The sequence below is a fragment of the Cavia porcellus genome, unplaced genomic scaffold (genome assembly GCF_034190915.1).
Source record: "Cavia porcellus strain 051 isolate PalLab524CR breed Dunkin Hartley unplaced genomic scaffold, mCavPor4.1 scaffold_15, whole genome shotgun sequence".
In the NCBI taxonomy this organism is placed as follows: Eukaryota; Metazoa; Chordata; class Mammalia; order Rodentia; family Caviidae; genus Cavia; species Cavia porcellus.
Genome location: NW_026947498.1, coordinates 62,254,664 through 62,268,718, shown reverse-complemented (window position 1 = coordinate 62,268,718; position 14,055 = coordinate 62,254,664). Strand labels below are relative to the sequence as shown.

Below are 14,055 nucleotides of genomic sequence, written 5' to 3'. Positions count from 1 at the left end.
ACAGGTCATCTATTGGTTTTTCTTTCATGTTACTTAATATAATGAAACAATCCTTGAATGGCAAAACAAGTAACATTAAAACTGTAAAAGATGTTAAAATGTAAACATGACAACCGACTCACAATAAATTGAGTATTTGTGTATCCAGAATTTATTTTAGAAGCTTCTGTGTTGAAACTGTTCCACATTTATTAAATTATACAGGATGAGTGCGCATATATCTTCAACGTTTTATAGGGAGGAAGACATCTATTTCTATATCTAAAAAAAAAAAAAAAACAAAATTAAAAACAAAACAATATTTATAGCTTTAAAAATGATTAAGGGGGCAGGACTGGGAATTTAGCTCAGAGGCATAGCGCCTGCCCGGCAAGGGTGAAGTCGTGAGTTCGATCTACAGTACCAAAAAAAAAAAAAAAAAAAAAAAAAAAAAGAATGATCAAGGGAGGCTGAGGTAGGAAGATATCTGTGAATTTGAGATAAGCCTGGGCTACATAATAAGTTTGAGGCCAGCCTGAACTACAGAGTGCGACCTTGTCTCAAATGAATAAATAAGTAACTGATGATACAGCTCAGAGCAACACTGAATCAGCACATTATGAATCCCAGGGTTCCATCTCCAATTTTAAAAGAAAACCAAATTCTACCAGATATAATCATGTCAGATGGAATAAAAACCTATTCAGAATCCTGAAAAATGTGTGGTGATTTAACAAATGGTGTCACATTGCTTTTTTGGCAATGATGAACATCAGATGCAGGGTCTTCTATAAACACTGTACACTGAGCTACATCTCCAACCATAACAAATAGTAATGAGTAAATAAGCTAAGGAAGAAAAGGAGATTTGTTATTTATTTTGTTTATTACGAACAGCCACTTATCAAAATTAATGTCAGTTCTCTTAAGATTTTAAAGCTAGAAATAAAGACAATGGCTAGAAAATATCAATAAGTAATATATCTCAACAGAGAAAGGCTGCTATAGCTTGAAAGTAAGTGAAAAATGCAAAAACAAAAAACAATGGAATTGTTTGACTACCTGCATATAAATACAGTATGTAAAATTAAGAGAAGTGATCAAATGAATAAGATATAAAATATATAACCAATGATATGGTAAATACATAGATTTCATCAGATCAATAAGAAATTATGACTAAAATTTGTCAAAGGATGTAAATCGTCGGTTTATAAGAGGACACAGAAAAATAACAAATGTAGAAAACCATTCAAACAACATTAGTAATCAAGGAGCTATGAAGTAAAATACCAATAAATTGTTATTTCTTTTTGAATGAGTAATATTGAAAAAGAGTCAACTAAATGAGGCTAGCTAGAATTAGCAAGTCAGTAGGAAAATGGATGCTTTCATATCTTCCTGTTGAGAGTATAAATTAGTGGAAACTTTCCCTAGGGTAAAGTAGAGATGTCTATCAAAGTTTTATAATATATTTATATCATTTGACCCAGTAAATCCACTTCTGTGAAAGTGTGGAAATAAAATTACCTGAAATGCAGATGCAGATTTATGTATAAAGTGGTCATCATGGAATTATTTTTAAAGAAAAGTATGAAAAATGTTCTGAATATTCAGCATAAAGATTTGAGACGCTACCCTGGTGTCATTTCATAAGAAAAACTATTAATATGCACATTGTACTAGCTGCCCACCACTGAAACCTCTTTTTTCTGTTTGGAAATTTCTCTCATTGTCAGTATTGGTGACATGCAGACATTACCATCCACTGTAAAACCTGAAATAAAATCCAATTGTTCTCAACATTAGGACCTGGCCGTGGATCTAGGCCTTAAAATTGCAATGTTTCAGAGTCAGGATAATTAAGAAGACAGTGTTGATACAAGAAATTCAGAATCTGAGAGAACCTATTCAAGTCATTAGTGGCATCTGGAGCACTGGGTTATATGGAAGTGCTTATGTCACTAAGGCCTGGATCCAGGGCTGCACCAGTGCTGATGAAGGTCACAGCGTCTCCTGTTCAGCATCAGCAGCAGCCATACCCTTGCCATGTGATTTCCAGCTTAATTCTGGATGTGTACTTTCTCACTGATGTGAATTTCATGAGTTCCTTTCTACACAAGGCAGCCAAAGATACTGTGTGTTTCTTCCAAACAAAAGTTCGGAGGTATACAGCTCTGTAGCCATTTTATTAAATGATAAAAGTCTTTGCAATATATGGTTAAATGAAATGGCCATTTCCAAAACAGTATAACAGCATGCTTGCTTTGGCAGCACATATACTAAAACTGGAATGGTGAAGAGAAGGTTAGCATGGCCCCTGCACAAAGATGATATGAAAACTGATGAAGCATTCCATTAAAAAAAAAAAGAGTATAGCATCGATTTTATAAACTCCAGTCGATACATGCTCACTTTATATGCACTCCATTAGAGAAAGCAATAGAATGAAATATACCAAAAGAACGTATGTAATGGTTTTGGGGGGTTTGGGTTTTCTTGGTAAAATTTTACATTATTTAGTTTCTAATTTTGTGTGTGTTATAGCTCAATAAGGATTATTAAAATAATACACTTATGATTTTTTGAAAGGAAAACTTTTCAGTGATAATTTTCTTCTTTTTTGTTCCTTTGAATTTGTTTTTCCTATGCTAATCCTTCACTGTTCTCTGCCATGAATATTCATATTCATTTTTCTTTGTTATGGAAAATCAAATTAATAAATTAATTGTAAAATGAGTAGAGCATAAGTTAGTAAATTGCTGTACTTGAAGACATACACTTATTCTTAAAGAGATTTGATAATTTTAATTCCTCACACGGGATGCAAGGTCTTAGGAACAAAAGACAGATTTTGTGCAAGTAGCCCTTTTCTATTCCTCCATTCAAAATTCCAGAATTTTCCCTGCATAAAACTTCTAATTTAATGTTTTTTTTCAGCCTACCAATCAAGATCTTGTAGATGTTCCTTTCAATATTTGCTGGCTTCTTTTGCCTGCCTACCATAACCTGGATAGATGTTGCTATAATTTTCTTTCTTTTCTGATCTAAAGAGTGTAAAATGTTGCCAGGCAGTGAAATATTCAAGCATTTTGTTGAGTATACCACAAAGGCATGTTAACCTTAGTTGAATGCTCATGTTTTCAGTAAATCTCTTCATTCATCATTTGATTTGCAATTTAATTGGTGAAAACAGCTTTTCTTAGTCTTCACATATTTCCTATTTTAAACATTCGTTTTTAAAGAACCACAGTTAAGCCAGTTTCTTTGATGTCTATTTAAGAACACTATTTTAAAAGTACTGTTCCTTTTTATGTTTTGGAATTTCTTTTCTCATTGTTTCTTGAGATAATACATTATCCTGACAATCCTTTTACCTTTCAAACTATGCCCACTTGATCTCCTTTAGTTGTATGATCTTCATAGTTCTATATTTCATCAAAACTGCCTTTGCTTCTCCTTTTCAGGTTTTGTTCATTGATGACATCATCTTTCACTATAACATCTCTGTAGTTTGATTCCAAGACTCCATTGCCAAGCTTGCCAACTATTTTTCTAAATACTAGCCCCGGGGGGGAAAAAAACTCATGAGCATTTTGTTGTATTCATCAGTCACTTCATGTTTATCGCACTCTGATAAAAACTAATTTTGCCTCCAAAATATCTTCCTATGTACATACATTAGATCCTGAATAATCAAACTCTTCCTCTAGATTGTGAAAATAGAGTTAGTCAAGCATGGAGCGTGAGAAAGTGGGTTCTTGGCAGAACTAAAGCATAGGAAAGTCACTGGCTGTGAATTGGAATATGGTGGGCAAAAGTAATGATCAACAAGAGAGACTGCTGAGGTACACAGAGCCTCTGAAGCATATCCAGGTTAGGGCTTTACTTTGCTATTTTTTCATTGTGTACATGTTTTAATTGTGAGAGAAATTAATTGAAAGGTTTAAGGAGGGGAATGATAATTGGTTCTCATGTACTTTTGTGTACAGTAAGCCTTAGCTTTAATTAGCATATATTAGTTGCATATATTAATGAAATACTAGAGATATTTCTACACATGCTGCATAATACAGGCACTGATCAAATTCAACATCCCCTTTCCTACTCTTCTGGCCTTACAACCTTCCCTACCCCAGGTGATCATGCTTCTACATTCCGGTTGACTTATTTTTTATGCTTCTACAGATGAGAGAGCATACAGAGAAGAAGCTTTTCCACTCTGTTGAAGGGAATGTAAATTAGCACAATCACTATGGAGAACAGTACCAAGTTTCCTCAAAAATTAAAAACAAAGACACCACACAATTAAGCTATCCCATTCATGGGTAAATATTTAAGGGAAATAAGAACTGCCTACCAAAAAGATGCCCCCTTGTCCATGTTTATTGAGGCATTTTTCATAAAAACTAAGATATAAAATTAGCCTAGATGCCCATCCATAGACGAGTGGTTAAAAAAAACATGTCTTATACATACTGGAATTGTATTCATCTATAAAGTAATAAAATCTTTTCTTCACAGAAAAATAAATAGATCTTGAGGAAATGATGTTCAGTGAAATAAACTAGACAAATAAAATAATGTACATACTGGCATTTCTAAAATGTGACCTAACAAAAACGGTATAAATTGGTGTGTCATAGCTTACCTGAGTTTACTGTCCAAGACCAAGTTCTTCCTTTTCAAACATTACAAGCATGTTTATCTGTCTCCTACAACATTACATCTACTTTATTACCAAGCTATTTGTTCTTTTACTACCACAAAATCTCACAATGCTTACAATGTGCCTTATTTTTCCTTTTCATTCTCTTTTTTTAAAATGACATCAAACTTCAGAAAGTGAAAAGGTCAAAAAATAATGGATAATCTTGCGTTTTAAGAGTAACATTCATGGGGTCATATATAGAGTGTTGAAACCACTGATGAAAATTTGAGTCTTAATTCATTACGATTCTTTATTCTTCTACCTTCTGGATGGATAAAATTTTTGTAATTACCTGTATGTTCACACTCTTGAAACAACAGTAAATATTACCAGCTCATATACAAGCATGCAATAAGCATCACCTAACTAAAAATCATTTAGTACTCTTAAATTGTTTTTAAAAATGCACTCATTTTTTTTTCTCATCGTTGCTATATTAAATCTGAAAGAATACTTACTATTTTCTAGCATGTATACAGTTGAAAGTGCTGGTCAGGCAGGCCTATGTGTTAGTAAAATGAGAGCATTTCTGATTGTTCCAAAGTAGAATAATGGGAAAGAGAACTTTTCTGGAAGCTGATTGGTTGCTGAGCAGCTAATGATTTATGGTAGGTTTTAAATTACTCTTCCGGATGAAATGGTTTATGGAGGGGGAAATGGGATTGTTCTTTAATATCCTGAAGCATCTGAAAACCTATGCAACTTCCATTGATCTGCTCTCTGCTGGATAATACTACTATTTAAAATCAATGACATATTTACTTCTCTCAAAGTGTCTCAATGGTTGTAAACCATTTTTATCAATCCCCTGCTAAAATGAAGTTTCATAGACTTTGTAGTAATACAGGTTTTGTCAATGTATCGTTTCATCTTCCTCCGTGTTCCTTTTTTAAATGCGTTATTCACCTTTGAGAACTCAACATACTCCCACCATCTCTGAAAAACAAATTAACAAGCTATTAATTTCCACACATTACTCGTCACCCATATCAGCAAATCTTGGCTATTTTTTCATTAAAAAAGACAAATAAAACATTCGCCTGATATTTTTGTTTGTATTTTGGGTATGGTTTGATGTTCTTGTTTGTTGGTTTTTGTTTTTTGTTTTTAAGAATGATGAGATACAGAAGAGTGTTTGCCCAAAGATGTGCAATGTGTTCCCTATAACAGACACCCAGATCAAATTTTATAGTAACATATTTCATCACCTTAAAAGCTCTTTAACTGAGTTAAAAGGAAGAGAAAACCTGTGCAAGAATGTTGCCATGCCAAATGGCCTGTGATTGATAGGACAGCAATAACCAAGGGGTATTTGCCAACTCGCCAATTCCAAGTCCTTGGAGTGATTTTGCTGCCTCTGACAGCTGGTGCTCTCAATTGGAAGGCTGTCTCTGTATGCATCTATGATTTGCATATTTATATACCTCGGCTGTTGTATGAAGTCTACATTTCACAGCAGTGTATATAAGCTCTGCATCCTTGCTGCTTGAGTGCCTCTGGGCATGGGATGGTAGAAGTGGTTTGGATAAAATGAAAATTGTGTTTTTTTGTATTTTCCAGGTTAGTCAGTAACGCCATATTTCTGTTCTTCTCCATCTCCCTCAACTTTAATAATATTTTTAGTCTTCTCTATGTATGTCACCATTCGAGACAGGTGCATTGTATATTTTCTACAGGAGTAAAAACTCTGATATTAACTCATCATACAAAGATAAAGGAAAGGCTTTAAAGGAATAGATTTGTTTGAGTTGAAACCTCATATGGAAATTGTGAAATTTACCTATTAATGGAGTCGCTTGCCTTTCTCCCTACACTGACCTTTCTCCCTATACACACAGGAACTATACGTGAATTTCTCTGCTGTGGCTTCCCTCTCTATATAGCATATCACTGGGTCTCTGGACCAGGTTGGATTTCCATAGTTATGTAAGATCAGATATGGAAATTCATTGAGCAGAAAAAAGGGGTTGTTTTGACTGAAAAGAATGAGGTGAATGTGATCAGAAGGATATGAGTTGGATAAACCATGAAATGTGGAAATTAAGCAGTCTTAGAAAGAATGGTGGGAGATTGCATGGCCATATATTACAGAGTATGATACAAATAATTTTGAGATTGATGAGACTTAACCTTTTTTTGCTGTGACATTGAAAAAACTTAAAGTCATTTGAGAACACTAAGTTGATAAAAATGATATTAAGAGTCTTTCATGGAAAATATAATCTGAAATAGGATGTCTTCAATGGCAGGTAGTATCAGAAGTAATCACACTAGAATTCTAATGTGTGAATAGACAGGGGAGTATTTTTTCAGTGAACAAATACTATGTTTTAAAATTATATCTTAAGAATAATTGAGAATTTGAGAGTTAGCTGATGGTCTTTCTATAACATGTTCCCATTGCAGTGACATAAAGTAAAGGGTGAATGGAACAGCTACCATTTTGAAGACTTTACTTCCTCTAGACTGAATAATGTCTGTGCCAGCCCCTAAATTCACAGTGTCACAGTATTTAGAGATGGGACTTTTAAAAATGTGACTAGAGTCTGTTACCCTACAGAAGCAGATTAGAGTCATGATAAAAGAGACCCCAGAATGATCGCTTTTCCCTTCAATCATATGAGAACACAGGGAAAACTCAGCCACCTACAACTTAGGAAATGGGTCATCAAGAGAAAACAAATCGGCCACTCACCAGATCTTTGACTTTGTAGCTTCTAGATTTGTGTGAAGGTAAATGTCTGTTGTTTGTAAGCTCCCCAGCCTATAGATTTTGTTATAACATCCTATACAGACTAAGAAACTATTCTGTGTATGAGAACTCATTCATATTCGTTATCTAAATGTCAAACGATACTCTAGATCAGGCCTACTGTGAATAAAATAGAAAAGAATGTATAGCATCCAGATTTACACAACTGCTGTAGAAGAATACATGATTCAAACTACGGTCTGTCTGATTCCAGAAGTCATATTTGCTCATTTGTTTGCTTTTTTTCCATAACAAATTACTTTTTTTGAAAATAGAGGAGTGTAAATGTAAAGAATAGTTCCTTTAGTGTATTTAATCTGAATTGGCAGGAAACTAGCCATCTGGAGGTGTTCCTTTAACAAAGTACTTTCTAAGTTTGCTCTTTGCTTACCTGTAAAGTATTGATACTAGATACTACAGTTCCTTCATAATTCAAAAGCCTAAGAAATCAAATAGATGAATAAATTGATAACAAAACTACTTTATTCTGAAGATGAGGTGATCCATGTGAGTAATCTGCATTTATTCAGAGTAAAATCCAATTAATGAATCAACTGTACTGTACTGCAATTTAATTTTCTAGACAGCTAACTGTGAATACTGATCAAATATATAAAACCAAGTTGAGTATAATTGTGAAAATATAAATATATAACTGTCTTAGAATATTACTGTCTCATGAAATGATGAATATAATAAGTGGTATATAAATCTAATTGCTTCTGTATCATCATCATCATCATCATCATTTCTTGGCTGGCAAAGCCTTGCTTCTGACCAGATTTTAGCAGTGTACTGCTAATATAGTTTGGAGACATAGCAGCTCCTTAAGAATCAGGAAAGTTTCCATCTAAGAAAGTCAACTCATACTTGATAAACAATTTAAAATGTCATTATTATTTTATATTACACTGAAACTGACATTTATAATATTCGATTATGGATCTGTACAAACCATAACACTGGCCTTAAAGTTTAGTACATAGTGGCTTAAGTTCTGCAGTCAAGCAATATATATCCAATCTGATTCATTCAATAGCTGTGTGATTCAGTGCAAGTTATATCATCCTTTGTGCATAAGTTTAATTTTTCATAAACAGATTATGTATCATTAGTAACATTGTTATAGTTGTGGTGTGTGCATGTGTAGATGTTTAGGGGTAATATAATCTAAACTGTGTACCATATTGCCTGACATATAATAGGTCAATAATAGTAATAATAATATACATATCATTTTTATTTTAAATGTATCTATTTAAAAGCATTAATTAGATCTGCACTTTTCCTGCTTTTTTTCCACATTTAAAATATTTAAATAATTTATAATCATCAATTTCATAAAGGAGAAAAAAGACACACATTTACTTTCTATATTTCTGAATATTTTGTGTTTTATTCTACATAGGTAATTCTATATGCTTATAACACTGACAAGGTGGAAAATATCCCTGTAGAAATCACTAACAATGTTTGATTTAACAAATTATTCATTCTTTTTGGGGGGGATTGTACCAGGGATTGAACTCATGACCTTGCGTTTGCCAACCAGGCACTTACACCACAGAGCTAAACTCCCCGCCCCTTAAATTATTCATTCTTATTGGGACATTTTTTTCTCCTGAGAGTAAACTCTAAAAGAAAGAAAAGAGAAAATAATCTATTAATTCATTCCTCTGCATCATCCTTTATTTATCTCATTTACCTAGAATTCTGCCAAAGAAACAGAGAAAAACAACACAAATTATATCAAATTAAAGGATACTTCAGATTATAAGGGAAAAACACATAGTTGGAATGAAGCTACAAATACTCTCTTTGGAGGAGCTATGCATTTTGAAGAATAGGTTGTTCTTACTTTTTATGAAATAGACACCTAATTGAATATCTGTCCATGAGCTAATCTTTTCTCCTAATAAACTGACATTATTTAATTTTTTCTAATCAATATTTATTTGATAGTAATTCTTAATAATTTCAGTATCCACCAATATGATCAAGTAGTTAATTTTATTCATATTTAATTAAAAGCTTTTAATATGCATAATTCTAAATAAATGTCTTTCAAAATGAAACACGTATTTTTAAGCATTAATGCAACATAATGCCTTAATTTATTCATTTTATACTCATGTTTTAAATGCCATGTTGAGCTACTTTAGAGATAGATGAACAACTATTGTGAATTTTTGCTATAGGACTGATGAGTCAATATTTTGGAAACATGATACGCTTCAAATTGAGTTTCACAATAAATGAGACTAAATCCCTTTTTTTCCAGTAGAAAAAGGCTTAAGCTGTGTCTTGTATATTTTACTTCTCTACTGTGTTCTAACAGCTTACTTGCTGAAGTACCTCAAAATTTATATTATTTCCACTTTTAAAGAAGTACTAGAAACTGTGAGGCAATTTCAGTTGGAAAATTCTTTCTGGAAGTTATGAAATACAAAGATTATGACATCCTAAAGTTATTCAGATTTAGTGTTGAAATTAAACAAGAAAATTTACACACACACATACACACATTTGCGCATATGTACATTCAAGCAAAGTTATGGACACGAGGAACAATAATGAATAACAAAATAAATTTATGAAAAATATAAATATTGTTTATGAGTTAAGTAAATACTGTTCTTCCAAATTGTTCAAATTACTTGAAAGGATTACACTTCTTCCAATGATATAGGCTTTCACCCTTTTGAGAAACTGCTCATTTACTAAGTTTATGAACAATAATAAAAATTCTACTGTCTTGTGAAAATTCGTTTCTCTGCTGTACACAGTGTCACTCATTTTAATTATTAATTTTAATCATTAATATGTGAAGAGGGCTTAGTGAACAAATATTTTGTTGTCTTGGCATCAAACTATCAAAGTCTTAGAAGTCAATTTTAAGAATAAGTTCTAAAAATAATTCACACAATAATTATATTACAGAAGTTAGAATATATTTGTTCACAATAATATTTCTGAAAAGTTCCTTAATTATGCTATATATCTCTGAGAAAGTCTATGTCTGTAGAAACAGCAAACTATGAAGGCAGAAGAAAAGAAGGAAAGAAAGAAGAGAGGGAAGAAAGAATCAAGCAAGCAAGACAAGCCCATTCCTCATTCCGACTTTCCATTAACGCTGACTATAAACAGTGGCCATTGATAATTAAAAGAAAAGCAAAAGAGACAGCTCTCTTCAAGTCAAGAAATGAGACCTTCCTACACATAGACACGACGTGAGAACTGAAAGTAGCCTTCCTTGAACTCCAGATCTTATGTTAAGATGATGTTAGTCTGTCACTGGGTACTACACTCTGTGTAGTTTATATGTAGATTCTATGTTCTGGTATAATGTAGGTTAAAAGCAACAAAGCCCAGGATCAGGTTAATTATAGATTTGATTGACACAACTCTTGATTTGAGCAACTCCAAAGTACATGACATTGGTCTTCATCTAGGTACAAATATATTACTTCAGTCTCTATTGTTCTTTATGAAAAATTCCTAGCATATAACATAAAACTATAGTATGCAATATATTGCTTACCAATGAAGAAAAGAATACATCCTAAAAGATATCATTATCTGTAGAAAAAGACTCACAGATAACTCAAATATTAGAAATATTAGAAATATCAGAGCATAGTGAAATAGCTATGATAAATATGTCAAAGGATTTAGTGGGATACTTCAGTAACAGGTAGGAAAAAATAAGTAATTTCAGTGAAGAGATAAAAGCCATACAAAAGAGCTTAAAATGAAAATCTATAAAGATAAAGAATCAAGTTGATGATCTTATGAAAGAGACTGGACATGAGAGACATTAGTCAATAAATAATGACAGGTCAATGTAAATTAACCTGAATTTCATCTCTTTGTTTGCTGGAAAACAAAGAGGTGAAAAATATGAAACATTCTAGATCTGTGTAAAGGGATGAAAGGTAAAATCCTAGAAGATAAAAACAGAGAAAAGAAGATAGATGAGACTGTATGGTAAATGTAATTTTCCAAAATCAGTAACCTACACAGATTTCAGATCTAAGACATCTACAACTATTTTAGAGACTAAATTTCATACATATTCAAATGCACACACCAGTAAATATGATTTGCGGTATTTCATGTAATATACAGTTAGTATTATTACCATTACTTTTACTATATTATTTTATTAATTTCTATTTGTGTCACTGAATTTGGAGGAAGGTTATATAACAATATTAACACTATGTTATATGACAATATGTCCCTTATCTCAATTTTCATGTCTATTTTTAGTTATATACAATCGTTCTTACCACTCTACTTGCTTATTAGTGACTAAATTGACACTTTTGAAAATTGCAAACAACCCTCACCCCAACCTCTAGTACTCCCCATCTTTCCTCCTTTTTTCTCTTTAGGACAATCAAAATCAGAAACGCAGTGGTTTTTGTTGTTGTTTGGTTGTTTAACTTCTTTACAGACTCTCCCTTTGTCTGATCTAGGTGTAGCAAGAGGGCACAATTTTTTGTATTTTACATAATCATTTATACAGAGTACTCAATGCCCAGCATCTAAAAGACATATGGAAGATGTTAAACCAATATTGACTAAATGTATTTATTTGGCTAATTTTTAAGTAGCCTAGAATCAGTAGAAAGAGTATGATGATAGTATCCCTGTCTCAGTAGCCTACTGGGTCTTAGAAGATGATGTGACTATATGAAGCAAGGACACTGAGTCAAAATGATGACAGATCCTCTTGAGGAAACTGCAGTTGAAGCTGTAGTAATAGTACCTCCAGTTTACCTCCAATTTGAGGTTAAGTAAAATAAACACAAAAATTAGTTAGTTATACAGTTAAAAGTAAAATGAGCCTAAATAAGCAAAAGTTGAAATCAACTCCAATATATTATTTTGTATCATACAATTAATAGGATGTTTGATTTCTTTTAAAGAAATTCTTGGGGCTGAGGATTTAGCTAAGTGTCATAAATGCAGCCTGGCAAGCACAAAGTCATGAGTTTGGTCCCCAGCACCAAATAAATAAATAAAAAGAAATTCTTCCTTTTTAGAGAGCTATTCTGACTTTTTAAACCACCTGTTTATTAATACTTGGGTTTTCTTAGCTCTTAAAATTTCACTCAGCATTTTCTTTTACCCTGAAAAGAAGATTTGATGTGTTTTTTATTTGTTTTTCCAAACTATATACTTTGAGTTTTGAGGATGATGAAAGAGGAATTTGCAGTAAGCATTTACTTTGCTACATTCTGTAATTTAGTATAGTGCTATAAAAATTAGGCAAAAGAAAAAGGAAGTGGGAGAGGAGGGAAGAAAATTAGGAAAATCGTTGAGAAAGGGTGGAAGAAAAGGAAGAAAAAACAAGAGGACAGGAAAGAAAGCCAGAAGAAGGCCTTTGCATTTTCTTAGTCCTCCATAGCAAGTAATTATTGGCAGCCTGGGAGTACTGCTCTGTGACATAAATCACAGAATGGCTCTGCTCAGTCAGGGAGCGGAGGACTCGGGGAGCATCAAGAGTAGCAAGACAAGCATCTCAGCAGGAGGGGTGTATGCTTTGAGAGATTAGTGCGGACTCTCTGTTTCCCCACCTGAGGATCCTTATGAGTGTCCACATGCCAGGCAAGGAACACTGCATTAGAGACAGTTCAAGCGATTTTCATCATTGAAAGTTGAGATTCAGCCAAGTCAGCTGGTGGTAGTACAGATGCCTAGGTAAATGACCTCACTTACATCTCTTTAGCTAATTGAGTGTACAAGAACTCGAAGTTATCTACTCTGAGACTGCACTGAACACGCCTGTGTTAGAAGGTACCAGGTCCACCTGGTAAGAGTCACAGACTACAACCTCTCTGTCCTTTCCCCAGATTAATTGTGGTGTAGCACGGGGGAAATGCTGGAGGAAGAAGAAAGGGTGTCCAAGGAAACGGAACAAGGGTAATACTTTTGTCATTTTCAAAATTCTCAGGAGCTAGACATCTTTCCCCATAGGTTTTCCAATTTGCTAAGCAAAATACCAATTAGGGCACATATTAGATAGAGTTAAATGAACACATCTTTTTCTAATTTTATTGTTATTGCTTTAATTTACTAAAAAAAAAATAGGAACAGCTAAAGAGTTGAGTGAGTCAGGAAGCTTTCAGAGCCTAATAAAATGATTTATTTCTCTAACCCACCAAGAAGTAAAATAAAATTTTAGGGTGAAACCTAAATCTTTTGAAACCTCAGCTGGTCCATTTCTAAATGAGTTACCCTCTCATTTGGACACAGAAATTTTAATCTCTAGAGACTTTTGTAGTTCTATTTATGTTCTGTTCTTTGTAGACATGCCATAATGCTTTATTTAAAATAGATATCTGAAATGCTGTCCAGCATAGCATAGGCATGGAGACAATATTTGTCAGCAATGATGACAACAAAGCAAGAAAAAAATCTTTGACTTGATTTCAAGCAATATCTGCTTCCTTTCTTTCTAGTGGCTAAGAAGCTGAAGACTTGTATGTGCTTCAGAAACACATAAGTCATTGATCTTTAATTGTATTTCTCATGCCTCTTAATATATCTTTGAAGCCAAAGTGATATAAATTGGTTTGTGCTTTCTCTACTCCTTATACTCTCT

General features: G+C 33.1%; 1 protein-coding gene and 1 non-coding gene across 4 annotated transcripts in view; both read left to right on the top strand.

The window, feature by feature from the left end:
- Lsamp (limbic system associated membrane protein) overlaps positions 1 to 14,055 on the top strand; it is a 764,515-nt gene that overhangs the window by 479,685 nt on the left and 270,775 nt on the right. The gene's annotated exons all lie outside the window — the stretch shown is intronic.
- Positions 2,242 to 2,344, top strand: LOC111756655 (U6 spliceosomal RNA). The gene has a single exon (XR_002791081.1). It is a non-coding gene; the product is annotated as a U6 spliceosomal RNA (small nuclear RNA).